Source organism: Rhipicephalus sanguineus, chromosome 2, assembly GCF_013339695.2.
Source record: "Rhipicephalus sanguineus isolate Rsan-2018 chromosome 2, BIME_Rsan_1.4, whole genome shotgun sequence".
Lineage (NCBI taxonomy): Eukaryota > Metazoa > Arthropoda > Arachnida > Ixodida > Ixodidae > Rhipicephalus > Rhipicephalus sanguineus.
The window spans coordinates 75,618,768-75,635,784 of record NC_051177.1 but is presented as its reverse complement, the minus strand read 5'-3'; positions in this window follow the sequence as shown (position 1 = coordinate 75,635,784).

The following is a 17,017-nucleotide window of genomic DNA, read 5'->3' as shown; positions in this document are numbered from 1 at the left end:
GCTCAATACACAAAAATAGATTTTATACACATTTTTCTATTAGGCACAGTTTAACAAATACAAGCGAAATTCGAGGGGGCGCCATGATCGTCAAAATTTTTTTGAGCAATAATGTTTTGCGACAATACTCAACGTGGCACAGGAAAAAGGCACAAATTTTATCAGCGAAATCTGTGATGTGCGAGCGCCACGTCTGGGACACTTGGCATGGAATGACCTATATATATATATATATATATATATATATATATATATATATATATATATATATATATATATATATATATATATATATATATATACGGCGGCGGTCATACAGCTCAGATGATGCGCCTGCTCTTGGTGCACGTCTTTCATTATACTGCAGGCCGCGGATGTTTCGCGTGAGAACGTCTACGATCAAGTGAGAGTACCGCGATTTTTTATCGTGGCGGGCACCCGTGCTATATGCGTATATACGCTTCTCGCTCTGCAGCCTCGTCGAGAGGAATATCCGCTTGGATGTTCGCCAGCTCTGTAGATTAGGTGCGAACGCTTGTGTCAGGTTGCCAGGGCTCCTCTTCGCACCAAGTGCCCCTATTGTATAGTTCCTATTGTAGTAGCATGCGTGGCGTCAAAACTCTCGCCTTTATTCGATCGTTTTGTCACTGATAGATACGGTACACGCTGCGGATTGCTGACATGCACGACTGCTATGCACGCAGCCGCAGCGAGCGCGACAACTATATTATGTGTATATACACTGTAAACAAAAATTAGCCGAGATGGGAGCTTTTCCAGCACATGAGCCCTCAAAACCCCCATGCCCCAATCATTTACTCCGTGGTAGCGGAGTGAAGTCGGCACATGTCGTCGAAAAACGCCCCGTGCTTAATGAGGGAGTTTATGAACGACATGACCTTGTTAAACTCCCCACGGAGTTTTAGGTCACGTGGTTAGAAACTCCCTATGGGAGGTTTAAAAAGTATTTTTGGTCGTGACGTGCGTGCCGTGGTTAAAAACTCCCTATGGGAGTTTTAAAAACCATTTTTGGTCGTGACGTGCGTGCGTGTGTGAATGTGCGTGTAGCACGCCGGTGTGAAGCTCCAGTGCCTTGTGTGGGTCGCCGTGTGAGCATTTGTCGACAGACAACGAAGTTATCAGTGCAGCGAGGATTTGCAACGGCCGGTTGGTTTGTGTAGACGTGTAGGACTATTTTCTCCACTGAACCGTTCTGGTCAGAGACAAGTTCAACTCGCGCCAGCGTCCGACCGCGAACACATCGAGCTGGCTGTCCCGTGTTTATTCTCCCGTCAAGCGGCAATGCCCATGCACACGAGTGCAAGCCTCCGACACGCCACGGATACCTCGCTTCAACGTGCCGAGTTACGAAGAAGTGCGAAGATTAATTTCATCGGTAACAAAAGTAAGCTGTTGCGATCGTCAGCGGGTTGTTTCTGGAGTTTCACCGGCTAAAACTTCGAAGCAGTAAGAAGTAGGCTTCGCTACGTCGTCGGCATCAAGCCGGCCGGCGGCCGGTGTGAGAGCTGCGCCGGCGACGCGCTCGCTCCGACCACCGGCAACGCTTGCTTCTCGGAGTGTCACCGAAACGATGTTTCACCGGCTGCAACTTCTAAGCGGTAAGAAGGCTTCGCTACGTCGTCGGTACCAAGCCGGCGACGTAGCGAACTCGCACCGCCACACCGGTCGCCGTGGTGAGTTCTACGAGCTCGCACCGGCCACCGGTGAAGCAAAGAATATGTTTCACAGAAAATAAAAGCTGCTGGAATGAATAAGCTTAAATTGTCTCTTTTGCGCCATGCAACCACCGCTGTCAAACGTCTAGCGAGAAGGCGAGCGCCGATACGAGACAGATTGAACCAACGTGCAACCGCCGATGTACTGCGAGCAACAGGAACCGCGACTACGAGCCGTCTCGTTCGTTGTAAGTGCATCGCTCCGTAGCTTAACGCGGACAGCGGACTCGGATAGCGGCAGTGTGTGTGTAAAAAAAACGGCGACGAAAACTGTACAGCAGCAAGTATTTTGTGATCGCGAGCTGTCGTTCATCGTATAGACGTACCGTACTCCTGGGAGAGGCCTAGCGACGCCGTCGGCCACAACGCGGTATATACCGGCGGGGCGACGCATTTCTTCGCCGGTGTTGCTCGTGAATGTGTGCCGCTGAAGCGTTCGTGCACGGCCGCTCGTGGTTCGTGTACGATTATGTGCATTTTACAGACTCACGCACAGTACTGCTAAGGCGGATACATCCCATGCGACAGAGTGCCAGCTGATAATCAAAATTCGCTAATTAAGAAGGCGTTGAATGTTAGGCGGGTTTATAGTAAAAGATAGGTGTGCCTCAGTGGTATCTATAAGCTCATCACACATTTACACGTACGCCATGAATGTTTGTTGCTTAATTTCGGAGAAAGAAGTGTCCCATCTGAGCCACATTGGAGGTCAAGATGTGGTGCCTATATATACTCGGTGACCAAAGTTTGGTTGTGAAGCGCTGGTGGTGAGTTATTGTCAGTGTGAGTGTTGTATTACTTTGCGAACGTTGTGTGCATGTTTGTGTACGTGTGATCCAGTTTGCGTGTTTCGATGCTAATTTAATTAAAGAGCGAAAAGCATTTTTTTCTTTTTGATGGTTATAAAAATTTACTCCCATATTTACCTGGAAAAGCTCCCCTATGGATGTAAACAAAAACTCCCCTCTGTCCATCCAAAAACCCCGTCCTGTTGGGGAGTAAATTTTTTACTCCGTCCGGACGGTGTTTTTAAAACCCCCATCAGGGCGTGCGCTAGAGGACAAGCCATTTACTCCCATCTCGGCTTATTTTTGCTAACAGTGTACATTCTATGGTATATGGGTCGGAAAAGTTTTGTCTGGAATCTTATTACGGGTTCGTGTGTGCTTGTGCGTGTGTAGATTTGTACTGCAGTTTCTCGTGGGCACATACGCTGTACGTGCTAAGACGCAAATGGGACGATCACGTCCCATTTGCAGGAAAAATTAAACGTATGTGAAGACACCTTGCACCGTGATGGGGAGACTGCAGCTGCTATATGAATGCGGGATCGAGGTTGCGAAATGGCGGTGAAATGATGATGATTATGTAATCATTCCCTTTAAATTGGGCCGACAGTGCGAGGCCACTGTAAGCTCGTTTTAAACGTTATCGCGCATCGCTCGGTGAGCCATTCGTTATACCTGGCTATGAATTTCGAAGAAGGACGTTCGCCGAGCTTTTCTATAACGCGGACGAGAGAGTTCTCGTTGCGGCGACGGGCCTTGGGGTATAGTATTGGTTTTTATGGGCCGCAGGCCGCAATGCCGCGTGCCAAGGTGAGAACGAAATGCCAAGGCGTCGGCCCGCATATAGCATGCGCGCATGAAACCCGCCTCGCGTATATACATCGCGGTCGCCGCGACGTGAGCCTGCGGCGCGTGGGAAATAAACGAGGCAATATGTGCGTGCTTCGAGGATATAAGGCAAGGAGAAACGATCGGTGTCTCCATACTTCGCCTATATACACCGCACGCGCGTAAATGACCGCTGTGACGATTGGCGTCGGTAGCGGATGTCGAGGCCATTTCGCGCGACGGCCGAGAATTGCAGCTGCATGCTTCCATATCCCTCCGCGTAGTATCTATACAGATTGGTCCGCGATGATGCGGTAGCCAAGCGTATATATACGCACAAACGGACCGACGACACGTGCCATGTCTGCGGTGAAGGTTGGAGAAGAGATGCGTCTTTGCGTGCGTGCGCGACAAGGAAGATGCATGCGCACCCATATCTCAGTGCGCGCGTGACAGGAAGGCAGCGTCTGACCAATTTTCTCTCGTGTATGTGTTATGTGCGTAGTCAGCCGACCGAGGAATGGGCGTGGCACGTGAGCTGTGTTGCGTGAAGTCGTCAGCGCTTGTTCACTTTGGAGCCGCACGCTTCGCTAGGTTTGATTATTGAATCGCTTCGCCATCGTTCCGCCGCTCGTTTCATTCATCCCCGCGCAAAATCTTTTGAGTTGCGTATTATGCCAGAGATTCATGAATGGGTAACCTGCCTGCGAAGAGATGCGACGACGTCCTTGTTTGCGCTGTGCTCTGGAGGGTAAACAAACTGAAAGTTCATTCATTCATTCATTCATTCATTCATTCATTCATTCATTCATTCATTCATTCCATTAAGGAAATATTGTAGAAAATCTGGAGTAGCGGTTGGTGCGCAAATGTATTGATCAGCCATCTTGACTCTTCTATACATACCGTGTAAATAGACTGCGTGCACATGCTTCAACATATGCCTGTAATAACATTACATAGAAGCCCTAATTAAGTTTAGTTGACGTAGGTTGCGTTTCATGTTTGCCGTTTGCAGTGAAAGGTATCGGCGTTTATAAGTCTTCGTAGCGTGTTTGTGAGGATCGACGCGTATACTGTCGGCTACTCTGCACGAATAGAACGAGTTACAGATGCCCGAGAAAGCTCGATTAATGTCGTCTACTCATGCAGATCGTCATGCCACATTCCAATTACAGCTGCGCCCACATGTTCAGCTATATACAGCGTCCAGAATATGCCCAAAGGGCCACGCATGCTCATTTTCCTATCTGCTTGTATTGCTATGTACCGATTTTCTCCCGGGCGGACCTTATTCCGATGTGCGCTAATGGCGCTTCGTAATGCGCGAAAGCGCTAATTCGGCTTAATAACGGGCCGAAATACTGTAGTTCCGAAAATAAACCAACAAAGATGTCGGCCTTCCGCTTGTTTCGGAAGAGTATAAATAAGTAATGAGCTATAGGTGACAGCATTTTCTCTGGGTGTGTGTATGTTTATATATATATAAGCCCGTCGCGCGTCTCTCGTTGTCCCTCTCTATATCAGCGCGAGTCGCTCGGTTCATTAGTTTCCTCGTGGACAGCGACGACAGGCCATCGCTTGCAGATGGTCCGCGAACGCCCGAGGGACGACGACGCACGGCTCGGACACATGGGACACGACGACGGCGGCGGCGGCGGCGGCTTGACTGCGTATATATGCCCCCTCCGGGTACCGAGCGAGCGTGTTGCGCAGAGCAAACTCGCCTGCTAACGTGGCGACGGGAGCCCACCAAATTGCTTCCGACGACGCCAGCGCCGCCGCCATTGGCTCCGTGCGAGTCCCCTCTTCCGCGCGTTCGCCGCGTCGCTCGCTTTATTAAATTGTAGCCGAGGGCTCTGCCTTTTACGCATTCCTTCCTCGCCTCTTTCTACTATTTACTTTTCTTCTCGGATATTCCGGTTCTATAGCTTTCTTTTCTTCACCTTCTTTCCTATATACTCCGAAGGTCACAAAGCCTGTCTTTTTTTTTTTTTTTCTTCGACGCTAGCTTGATTCCTCGCGTCTCACTGTTTTCTAAGTTTGTTTTTTTTTTTCGCAGTTCCTTTCTTTCGTAATATACTTTTCTTTCTTAAAAACTTCTCGTACACGCGTCGTCACTTCGAGTTCTTGTTCCCCACAATGGCGCGATGAAATGACGGCCGCATGCTTGACATAAAGTAGGTCGTGTCTTTTCTTCTTTTTTTTTTGTCTTTTTCCGGGTGCAGCAGCGAATGGTTGAGCGCTCATCTCGTTCCGAATTGGAACCCGACCTAGAACTCGCTTTTCTCCAGCACTCGCTCGAAAAGTTTGAAAGTGCGAACAGTTATCTTTTCGCTAGCTTCGTATACGTTCTTTCAGTCTGTGTGTTCTCTTTCTTTTGGTTTGAAAAAGAGAGAGAGAGATCTACTTTGTGAAAGGCCTTTATTTCCAGCTTAAAATCTCGTAGACGTAGGGGTCGCCTTTTCTTGTACATAACAGGGATGAGATTGAAGAAGAAAAGCGGACGCAGCGTTGGAAGGAAAAAAAAAAAGTTTTGCTGTTTGAGTGCGACAGATCTGTCCTTCGAACTATACTTGATTGCGCGACACGCGTCGGACCTCCAGCGCAGGGGCGTAGCCAGGGGGGAGGTTGGAGGGGTTGAACCCCCCCCCCCCCCGAAATTTTTCGATTTTGCATCTGGATATATACACGCACACATACAAACGCACGCACGAACATACAAAAAGGATGGTTGAACCCCCCCCCCCCCCCCGAAAAAAATTTCTGGCTACGCCTCTGCTCCAGCGATGTGTAAATAAGCGCGTCGGACGAGAGAACGTCGCGCTTCTCGAGCCGTGCTGCTTTTCTGTATACCTCAATGCAGGGAACGTCCAAGTGCTGGTTGCTTCTTGCAAACGGAAGAATCTCTGACAATCAGACCATCGATCTGATTGGTTGTCATGTTCTCTCAGCTGGTTCAGCTAGAAACGGCGAGATATAATTAAAAACAATGAAAGCAAGTGTGAGCATATCTGGGGTTGTCACTAATCCCGTTAATCGGGTCGGCAATCGCCGGGCGGATTCTAAGGGCTGGCGTCAAGGCCCTCCGAAAACGCACCACGAAAGCGCGGACAATTTAGAGTTGGTCCTTTGGTGCGCCAGCGAACGCCGGTTGTGGTCCAAACACCGAGTCAGAGCCGAGAGTCGACAACACAAACGAAAACGAATAATAATAATAATATCTGGGGTTTAACGTCCCAAAACCACGATATGATTATGAGAGACGCCGTAGTGGAGGGCTCCGGAAATTTCGACCACCTGGGGTTCTTTAACGTGCACCTAAATCTAAGTACACGGGCCTCAAACATTTTCGCCTCCATCGAAAATGCAGCCGCCGCGGCCGGGATTCGATCCCGCGACCTTCGGGTCAGCAGTCGAGCGCCATAACCACTAGACCACCGTGGCGGGGCGAAACGAAAACGAAATATATTCTCAGTTAAGGCAATACAAATAATACAAACACATGCACACTCGGCTGGTACCAGTTACAACTTCACAATATAACTCAGATGGTGTTTACACAACGGGAGCTAAACAAACAGATCACACGCTACGAATGCAATCGCATGCATTACAACTATTCAACGACAGTTAAAGTCCTGAATAGATAATGGCGTATCCAGTCCACAATACTTGGACGGTAATCGAATGCTTCTCTTCAATGAAACACTCACGCCAGCTCCAGCGTTGATCGTCGTAGCTCAACCGTCGTCGTGACTTGTCACGGCTCACACGGCGTCGTCATCCAATTCTTCCAGATTGACGATCGACTGACCGCACACCATCATAAACACGTCTTCTTTGGCTAACGGAGCCACACTTAGCGTAACTTCACCATCACCGGGCTGACTGACTCGCCCACTCCTTCGCTGACTGTCCGACCCTCGTCGTTTGCACGCTTTTATCCCTTCTTCCCCGGTTTCTAGAAGCGTCGGGAGAGTTCTTCGGCGTGCAGTACAGCTGAGGCTAGAGAAAGGGCGAGAGCTTTCTCGTAGGTTCGAATCGCGGCAGCATCGCTCGGTGCTGCGTCCCCCCTTCCTTCTAGAAACATCCAGGCTTTGCCGGGCGTTGATCGTGTTGTCTGCTTCTGGCTCCAGTGGGTGAGGAGGACGCGGCGCGCCGGCGTCCTTTGATGCTTGTTTCTTCGTTGTTCGCACTTGGTCGCGCGGCTCGCGCTGTTCTGTCTCGTAGCTGCTTGAAAGCAGCTGCGCGCGCGCTTTATAACACGCTAATTTGTGACAGGTGTGATACGTCTATATGGTGACCTCTATTATAGGCTAATGTATCTATATAGCTGTCTCAGGGGCGGTGCCGGGGGGGGGGGTCGACCCCCCCCCCTCCTCACCCTCTCGATTGAAATCACTTGCGGCGCCGCTCCTGAGCTGTCAGTATATATTGTACGGGCTGTGGTTTATGTAATGGCTCATGTGTAAGTTCAAGAGATGCGAAGTGCATGCAGTTGAGTTAACGGGCTGATGCCGGGAATCACTGTCAGCGAGAGTCTTTGGGCGAGCGTTGTGCCCTATACTTGCAGTGGGCTTAATCTGACCGATAATGGTGCGGCTGCCGCCGGAGTCACTCACTTAACGCACCTGTCGTCGTTTTTCCTGCCCGCGTGGGAACGCGCGCGGAGAAACGATGAAAACCGCGCACACCCGCGACCTCGTTCGTTAGCCACGTCCGCTAGTTGTAGTTATTTATTTATTTTTATTTTTCGTGTAGACAAAACCACTCCCGTTGTTAGACCTTGGCGGGCAGTTTTCCGCTGCACGCACCCAGCTGCACGAACTGTTGTACGGCATTCTTGCATGACTGCACAGCCGAATTAGCGGTCACGGCGTGCGAATTTCGCCATTCTCACGCGAACGGCGGCGTTGTAAACGAAGGGTTGCTGAAACTGGAAGGGAAGTGCATTTTACATAAATGTCAGTGTGAGACGGGCACGGTATATACGTCCGGGCTATATCGAATTGCGATTCTTTTTTTTCTCGAGGACTCGATGCATGCGCCCCTAATACGAGTCACCGACAGCAGTTCTGGTGTACCGGTCCCTCTGCGGTTGCTGCGTCAGTTCCCTATGCGGGGAACATTCATCGCAACGCGCGACAGCGCGACCCTTTCTAAGCGATCAAAGCGACGATCAAAAACCCTTCGTCACGCGGGCGTCGGCTCCTTGTGGCTTCCGGCGTCTGCATCCGGGATTTTTCCAATGCCTGCCGACCTTGTTTACAAACAGACGCCGTGTAGATGTGTTTTACTATTACATTTATACATAGTATGCCAACTGCCCAGGAAAGCATGTAGGAAACGCGATCGCTCGTCGGGGATCATATAGATCGTTCTTGAGTGCCGGCGCTTCAACCTCGTTGCCAGCTGTGGGTTGCGTGCAAAAGAATGTAAATATTACAACGGACGGTACGTTGGCGAGTGACGCTAAGACTACCAAGGCTTGGTTTAGTGCTCCTATACCAATCTAGAATATCGCACCCACACATGTCGATTTGAAATCAAACGCGGACGTGAAGGTCGCTGGTTCGATCCCGGCCGCGGCGGTAGCATTTAGATGGAGACGAAATGCTAGAGGCCCGTGTACTGTGCGATGTCAGTGCACGTTAAAGAACACCAGATGGTCGAAATTTCCGGAGCCCTCCACTACGACGTGCGGCTTATAATCATGTCGTGGTTTTGACACGCGTAAAACGCCTGAAATTACTATTAAGCACAGGGTAGATAACCGATGCTAATTGTAGTGTGCGTAACGTATGTACCGAGAAAACATTTGAGCGATATCGTACGAAGTTAACCCAATTTTCTTCCCTAGCGCCTCTTGCAGCCCCTTCCTCAAATCCCACTCACCCGCTACTCCCGATTTCCATCGTTTCAGGCCCGTAGCCAAGGGGGGGGGGGGGGGGGGCAGCCCCCCCCCCCCGATATTTTGATGACACATGGTGTTTTATCGAAAATAAATCATGAAAATAGGCGTTTTTCTCAAGTAGTCAAGGCAGCAAGTGCCCCCCCCCCCCCCCCCGAAAAAAATTCCTGGCTACGGGCCTGCCCCGTTTAATTTACAACCTTCGTCTATCGAGGAAAAGCGATTCAGAAAAGTAAGGAAGAGCAAACGATACTCGGTTTCACTTACCGGCGAAATGGTGGCAATAAATTGTCGCTGAAGATTTAATAATGACCCCTCTTCTGTTCCGTGCGCGCGCCGTTGTAATTTCAGAGACACGAACCGAGATGAGAGGCGACGCCTCGGTCGATTTCATTTTGTCCGTTGACAAAATTTGCTCCAGAAAAGAAAGATAGAACGAGAAGATATTGGCTTCGCTTCACGTCCTCGCTCCGTTGTCCTAGTCTTAACGATTCGTTCCCTTCCGTGGTGGGCACGATCTTTCTTTCGGAGGATTCGATCCGGACTGTCGCACCTAATTTGTTCTCCTTACTCTCTGTGTACGCGGCCTTCGATTTCGTGAATGAACTCTTGCTGGGCTCTTATCATCGGCCCTGTATATGCGTACGTACACGCTATCCAATCAAGTTTTTTTTTTTGTCTTCGCAGATTTTTTGATAATTTCTCATTGTTATATATAAGCCGCGCGAGCGGGACGATTTACGGGACGCCCGACTCCTCGATTAATTTCTGCGATCGTTTTAGAAATTTAGTCGACGTCAGCGTGCTCGAGGGAACGATTTAAGGAGAGTGTATACCTTATCGATGAAAATTTTTATAGGCGATATATGCCCGACGCATACTGACAGTGGTGCACAAACTGCGATTGATAACTTTTAATGCGTTCGAATTAATAAGGGTGACGCTGTGTACCAGTCATTGCAGAGTGTCACCCATACACCGCATTTACACGCGTATGTTTAGATTGGAACTTACTGCACTAATCTTGTAAACATTAGTGATAACAGCCTTCTTCATGAAATCTTAGATCTATCAGTGTATACGACCACGAAGTTTCGAACGTCTCTCTCTCTCTTTTGTGGCACAACTTGTTAGTACTGCATGGAAGTAAACTTTGTGCGTACACTGTTTTTGTTTTATTTTAATCAGCCTATTCAACAATATTTTGTATACCACTCACCTCTATAAAGCCTCTTACGCTTATGATACGGTATGATAAATAATTAATAAATATATAAGTATAATACCGGCACTGTTGGGCAGTGTTGCTTCATGTAGGCTATCGTGGTAAGCGAAGGTAACTGGAGCCAATTAAAGAAAATATAACAGTATCTTCATTCAGTCTCACTCCTTTACAGGTGAGTTGTCTTATGAAATTGTCCATGTACAAATCTTTCTGTGTGGAACACAAAACGTTCTCTTTTGAGTTGACTTCTCGGTTCCGGTCGTTCGCCGACCATTGCGCTATCTCCTCGATCTATATTTCGAAGAACTCTTTCGTCCGTCGAGCTGTCTTCAAAATCGATTATCCGATTTCATCCCAGCCACCCTGGCTGAAATTAATGGAGTAGTATTTGTTTATTTGTTTCATGTTTGGATGAAAAATTGTCCAAGTGTGCGTGTGTGTGTGTGTGTGTGTGTGTGTGTGTGTGTGTGTGTGTGTGTGTGTGTGTGTGTGTGTGTGTGTGTGTGTGTGTGTGTGTGTGTGTGTGTGTGTGTGTGTGTGTGTGTGTGCGTGCGTGCGTGCGTGCGTTTTCTTGCGCCGACCTATAACTATATATATCGAACAGCAGCGCGCGTGCTCGTGTGGTGCCACCGAGGCGCTGCGAAATGAGGCGTGGCGGCGTCTTGCAAGTCCGCGGCCACCCTGCCCCTGACTTGCCCGTCTATGTGGAACTTTCCGAGGATCTCGACTGGGTGCATTAATTATCTGTTTGCGAAGCCTTGGAAGACAGCGAGCGCGATAATCGATAAATCAATGGTGGTCAAGATGGATGACATAAAAGAAAACGTTATCGTGCCAACGAGCTTCACTTTGTAAGCACCCGGAATATGCCGTTGGCTTCGATGAAATTTGCTCATGCGGTGCCTAAGAAGGGTGGTAATGGAGTTTCTTACTAAAAACCAAGCCCGTAGCCAGGGGGGGGGGGTGCCCTTGCCCCCCCCCCCCGAAATTTTGGTGAGGTAGGGTGATTCCACGTAAGATCGAACAAACGATGGCTGGTCGACCTCTCAAATTTATTTCAAAATTTTATATATTATTGCCTGATGAGTGGAACGAAGAGATCCGCAATTTGTTTTGCCGCCAAAAATTTTTTCAAACCACAGGAAATCAATAATGACGCAGAGGTGGAGTGGAGCGCTCATCCGCTCTGCTGTTTTGGCCAACTTTCGTTATGAATTGCACAAAATAGATTAAAGTTAGGCAGCTGAAATTTATTTACCTAAATATATGCATGTTTTTGCTTCTGCTCAGGTATTTTTAATTTTTATGTGTAGTGTAGATGTTTTTTATAAAAAACCTCAAAAATGGCCCAATCGGCAAAATTTTCTTTACTTTGAAGGTCTTTATCTCAAGAAATCCTTGTGGCAGAGCGACAAAAATTCTGCATTACGTTCTTCGCATGCTTATCTACCAAACTGCCAAATCTTGTATTTATATAACTTTTCAGTAAAGAGATATGATCGGGCTAAGTTCAAGAAAACACCGAACAATGGAAACTTCTGACGACAATTAAAAAAAACCCCATTTTTTAAATTTCTTAAACTTTGTCCACTTATTCTCCTCCACATCAGCTTTCAAAATCATTAAAAACATGTTGCATAATGTCGTTGCACTAATAGTTACGGCCCCTCCAATGATACCCTTAGGCAAGGATGGGCAATTCCGACTTCTTGCCCATCAAGTGTATAAAATGCAGGCAGGATTGAATTTCTTTTTATTAAAATGCCAGCAGGTACCTAAAAAGGTGTCGCCGGCACTGAAGACGTTAATTTTGAAATATTTTGGTCACTGCAGCGGCCACGAGCGCGGAGCTACCGAGTAGGCGCGCGCGCACTCGAGATGCTCGTTGTAAGAGACGGCGCAGTGAGAGCTCGTTCTCGCGTCCTCAGAGCGATTGAGTTCGAAACAGCAACACCTCTCGGTTGACTTGAACGCACGTGCACTGGAGCTTCGCTATTCTATCCGCCCTCTGTTCGCATCTCAGCTAGGCGCTGATAACACGGCGGAGGTGTAAGCAAGATGAAAACTCTATAAGGGAGCTATGAGCGCTCGCTTCACGCACGCTGCTGCCACAGAAACTGCGCTGCGCCAGTTGCGATCAGTGGAAAGCATGAACGTGGCGCTCCAGTGGCAAAGCAAAATATGGATTGTCAAAGGAAAGAAAAGCAAAACTATCGGTAACCGGATGCGCTTGTCTATATTAGATGTCGGCAGCAGACGGCGTGAACTGGCCTCGCGTTCGGTGCGCTGTTCACACTTCATTCGGCGCGGATAGTTCTTGTGCTTTGCTCTTACACTACTCCTGTGCGTCTCATGACGAGAAAGTATAGCTCTGAATGAGTCTATTGTGGAGACTTTTCGAAGCACAAGAAGCTTAAAGGAGTACTGACACGAATTTTAAAAAATTTCGTATTGTTGGTCTAAATAAAAATACTGGTGTCGAGAAACCTAAAACGACTATTGTGGTGCCTGAAAATGCATCCTATATATTTTAATTAGTGCCACCTTAAAAAGACACTTTCGGTTTCGATATCGAGGGGGTGGCTTCTCAGTGTCGTTTCATAGCAGTGTGTCGTCACGGAGATACAGAAATTCGCGACGTACTAGCGGGAAATCCGTCATCTGCTCATGGTGCAATAGACAACGATGAGTGAATTGTCGTCCAGTGGCCCTGACAGTGATTTCTACGATTGAGGCTGCATACAGGACGCCGAACTCGCGAACCCGGAGGAACTGTCTTGACTTGTCGGGATAATGTCCTTGCAGTGTGGCTGGCTTGCAAATGCTCAGCGACGAAAACTTCAAAGTCAAATTAAATATTTTATACGTGTTCTCCGACTCCAGTGTGTGGACAGCGTGGACACATGCATACCAACGAAGCAAAAAATGTCTATTTTGCGATGTCTCAAAATCGTGTCAGTACTCCTTTAATTATTGCAAAGAAACCAAAATTTCGCAGAGTTACCGACCTAGACATAAATGCTTTGAAGGAACGTTTAACGCCTGAAGGATCAGTGACTGATAGTGAGAAAGACTACTCGTGCTACGCGTGCTTTTGCTACCACTGCAATGAAAGATCTTCACGGAACGCACAGTTTAACGATGACATACTTATGCCCCCTGAAAAAGAAATCGACGCAATTAAGCAGATCACTGCGACTACCGGTGCACGTGCGTTCAAGTCACCCGAGAGGCGTTGCTGTTTCGAACTCAATCGGTCTGAGGACGCGAGAACGAGCTCTCACTGCGCCGTCTCTTACAACGAGCATCTCGAGTGCGCGCGCGCCTACTCGGTAGCTCCGCGCTCGTGGCCGCTGCAGTGACCAAAGTATTTCAAAATTAACGTCTTCAGTGCCGGCGACACCTTTTTAGGTACCTGCTGGCCTTTTAATAAAAAGAAATTCAATCCTTGCTGCATTTTATACACTTCCTAGGGCAAGAAGATGGAATTGCCCATCCTTGCCTAAGGGTCTCATTGGAGGGGCCGTAACTATTAGTGCAACGACATTATGCAACATGTTTTTAATGATTGTGAAAGCTGATGTGGAGGAGAATAAGAGGACAAAGTTTAAGAAATTAAAAAAATTGGGTTTTTTTTTTAATTGTCGTCAGAATTTTCCATTGTTCGGTGTTTTCTTGAACTTAGCCCGATCATATCTCTTTACTGAAAAGTTATATAAATAAAAGATTTGGCAGTTAGGTAGATAAGCATGCGAAGAACGTAATGCAGAATTTTTGTCGCTCTGCCACAAGGATTTCTTGAGATAAAGACCTTCAAAGTAAAGAAAATTTTGCCGATTGGGCCATTTTTGAGGTTTTTTATAAAAACATCTACACTACACATAAAAACTAAAAATACCTGAGCAGAAGCAAAAACATGCATATATTTAGGTAAATAAATTTCAGCTACCTAACTTTAATATATTTTGTGCAATTCATAACGAAAGTTGGCCAAAACAGCAGAGCGGATGAGCGCTCCACTCCACCTCTTCGTCATTATTGATTTCCTGTGGTTCGAAAAAATTTTTGGCGGCAAAACAAATTGCGGATCTCTTCTTTCCACTCATCAGGCAATAATATATAAAATTTTGAAATAAATTTGAGAGGTCGACCAGCCATCGTTTGTTCGATCTTACGTGGAATCACCCAGTAGGTGTTTTTACAAAAAATAATGAAAATAGGTGTGTTTCTCAAATCGTCAAGGTTTTCAGCAAGTACCCCCCCCCCCCCCCACCCCCCAGAAAAAAAGATTCCTGGCTACGGGCCTGCAAGAAACACGCTTGTTGAGAAGAAGTCTTGCAGGTGATGTAAGACAAGATGAGCCGCAATGAGAAGTACATATGATTGGTTTAAACTGAACCATTTGAACGCCTTATGCTTGCCCCTTTCTGTGTTATGCATGTATTTACGTCTTCCGTTCGTCGCGCCCGTCGTTGTTCTGGTTCTCGCTTCCGCAGTTCGGTATCCCCTTGTCTTCGGCATCGTGATCGTGCAGACGCAGAAGCACGAGCAGCGGCATGCGCTTCTTCCGCAGTGGCATGCTTGCGCGGCCGTCCGCGCTGGCCCCAAGGGCGTGAACGCTCCGTCGCTCGGCTCCTCGCAGCCGACTAGCGCCGCCGGCAACAGCCGACGCAGCAGCAATTGCGCTTAGTTTGACGTAAATGAGCGCGGTGGGTGCGCGTTACTCTGCAGAGCAAAGCCTAGAGGAGGCGTCGGCTGCGTGCGCATAGTTTCGTTTTTTTTTTTTTTCGCACTCGTCCACAACGATTACCGCACGCATCCACGGAGGGATTTTTTTCGTCACGGCGCCTTGCGCGTCAAGGTTACGGGCTCTTAAGAGGGACCTCTAACATTAAAAACGTTCGCCCTAAAAAGAAAGAAAGAAAGAAAGAAAGAAAGAAAGAAAGAAAGAAAGAAAGAAAGAAAGAAAGAAAGAAAGAAAGAAAGAAAGAAAGAAAGAAAGAAAGAAAGAAAATAACTGGCGCTGTGTGGTATTCTTTTGTGGCTTCAAATGACCATATGATATAGTCGAAGTGGTCGTGGTATATGCGCTGGAAATGGCGCGATTATATATGAAATAAATTGTCATTGTGAAGCTTCTGGTCGACTAATAAGTGAGCGTTGCTGTTGTTGTAATAAGTGAACGTTGTGATTTTTTTGTCTACGTGTGTTTTATACGTTTCACAGTTGCGTGCGTGTGTGTGTGTGTGTGCGCGCTGAAGACATTTGTGTTATTGCTCTGTCAGCAATGGTGATGTCACGCTCTTGTCGACCGGGTGGCGACCTTCCAAATACACGGATGCCGTGTTTGTATAGTGACTCGACACAGTATATATAGTTACACTTGTATCACAGGGGAGTCACGAGAACTGCCCCAACTGACTCACTTGTTTCTAGAATAGACAAGCATCGCGCGTGTACCACCATAAGAAAAGGAAAAAAAAAAACTAAGTTAGACTTATTATTAAAAAAAAAATTGCTCCGATATCCGGAAATAACTCGCCAGGCCTGAAAAATGCGTATGCCAAAAGAAACGGAGAGAAGCATCAGCGAAAAGCGTGGTAAATTTAAATTACGACGCCTTTCAGTCCCCATGCGGAAGCCTTCACGACTATAGCTGCACACGACGGATGTGTTTACCGTTAAACACGACATTAACTTAGAGTTGTCGTATATATAGCCTGAAGCTGTGCAACGGATATACGCACTGCTCCGCTGATGACGCTAACGTAAAAACTGCACAGAGACCGATAGGTAACCATAGCAACTGACAGGCATACACACCTCGGTCACTTCCTGCACGCCCGAGATTGATTGTTCATCGTGTATACACAACACCGGCGGTGGCCGGACGGCGGGGAAAGGAGCCAGTCATGGCGCGAGTGCGTCCTTCGCCCAGCTACTATACTTGGGTGCAGTTAACGAAGCGTCGTCGACAGACTTCCTAGAACCCTCGAGATTGGGTCCTATTGTTTTACTTAGGAGGAAAAAGAAAAGCGGGAGATGGCGTGACGTATATACACGTACTTTTCATCGTCAGCCTTCATTAGGTCCAGAGCAGTGTACGCGGGGACCCGTTCCAGCAGGCGTCTCAATTTTCCCGGCTGTGGCTGTTCCTGCTTTTGCAATGAACCCACGCTGATCCTGCGGATTTTCCTAATCTCATATTCGCCGCTCTCGGCTGCGTCGATGTATACCCCACCCTTGGCGTCCTATCCCATGGCTTATAGATCTCTGGGCCACCAATTAATTGCGCTGTGCTTTGCGTGATTATCCGCCCCTCAGCTCCATTCTTATCATCTCAGTCTCAACTTAATGTCGTCTACACTCGTTCGAACCCTGATTAACGTAACCTCTGGTATTGGTCTTTCGCTGGCCCGTCGCGCGGTGCTCCCTCGAGTTACTCGTTGGTTACGGGCCCCACATTATCATTACGCGCATTTATACTTACGTCGTACAACGTCGTGCTGGCGCAATCGTGTGGAGT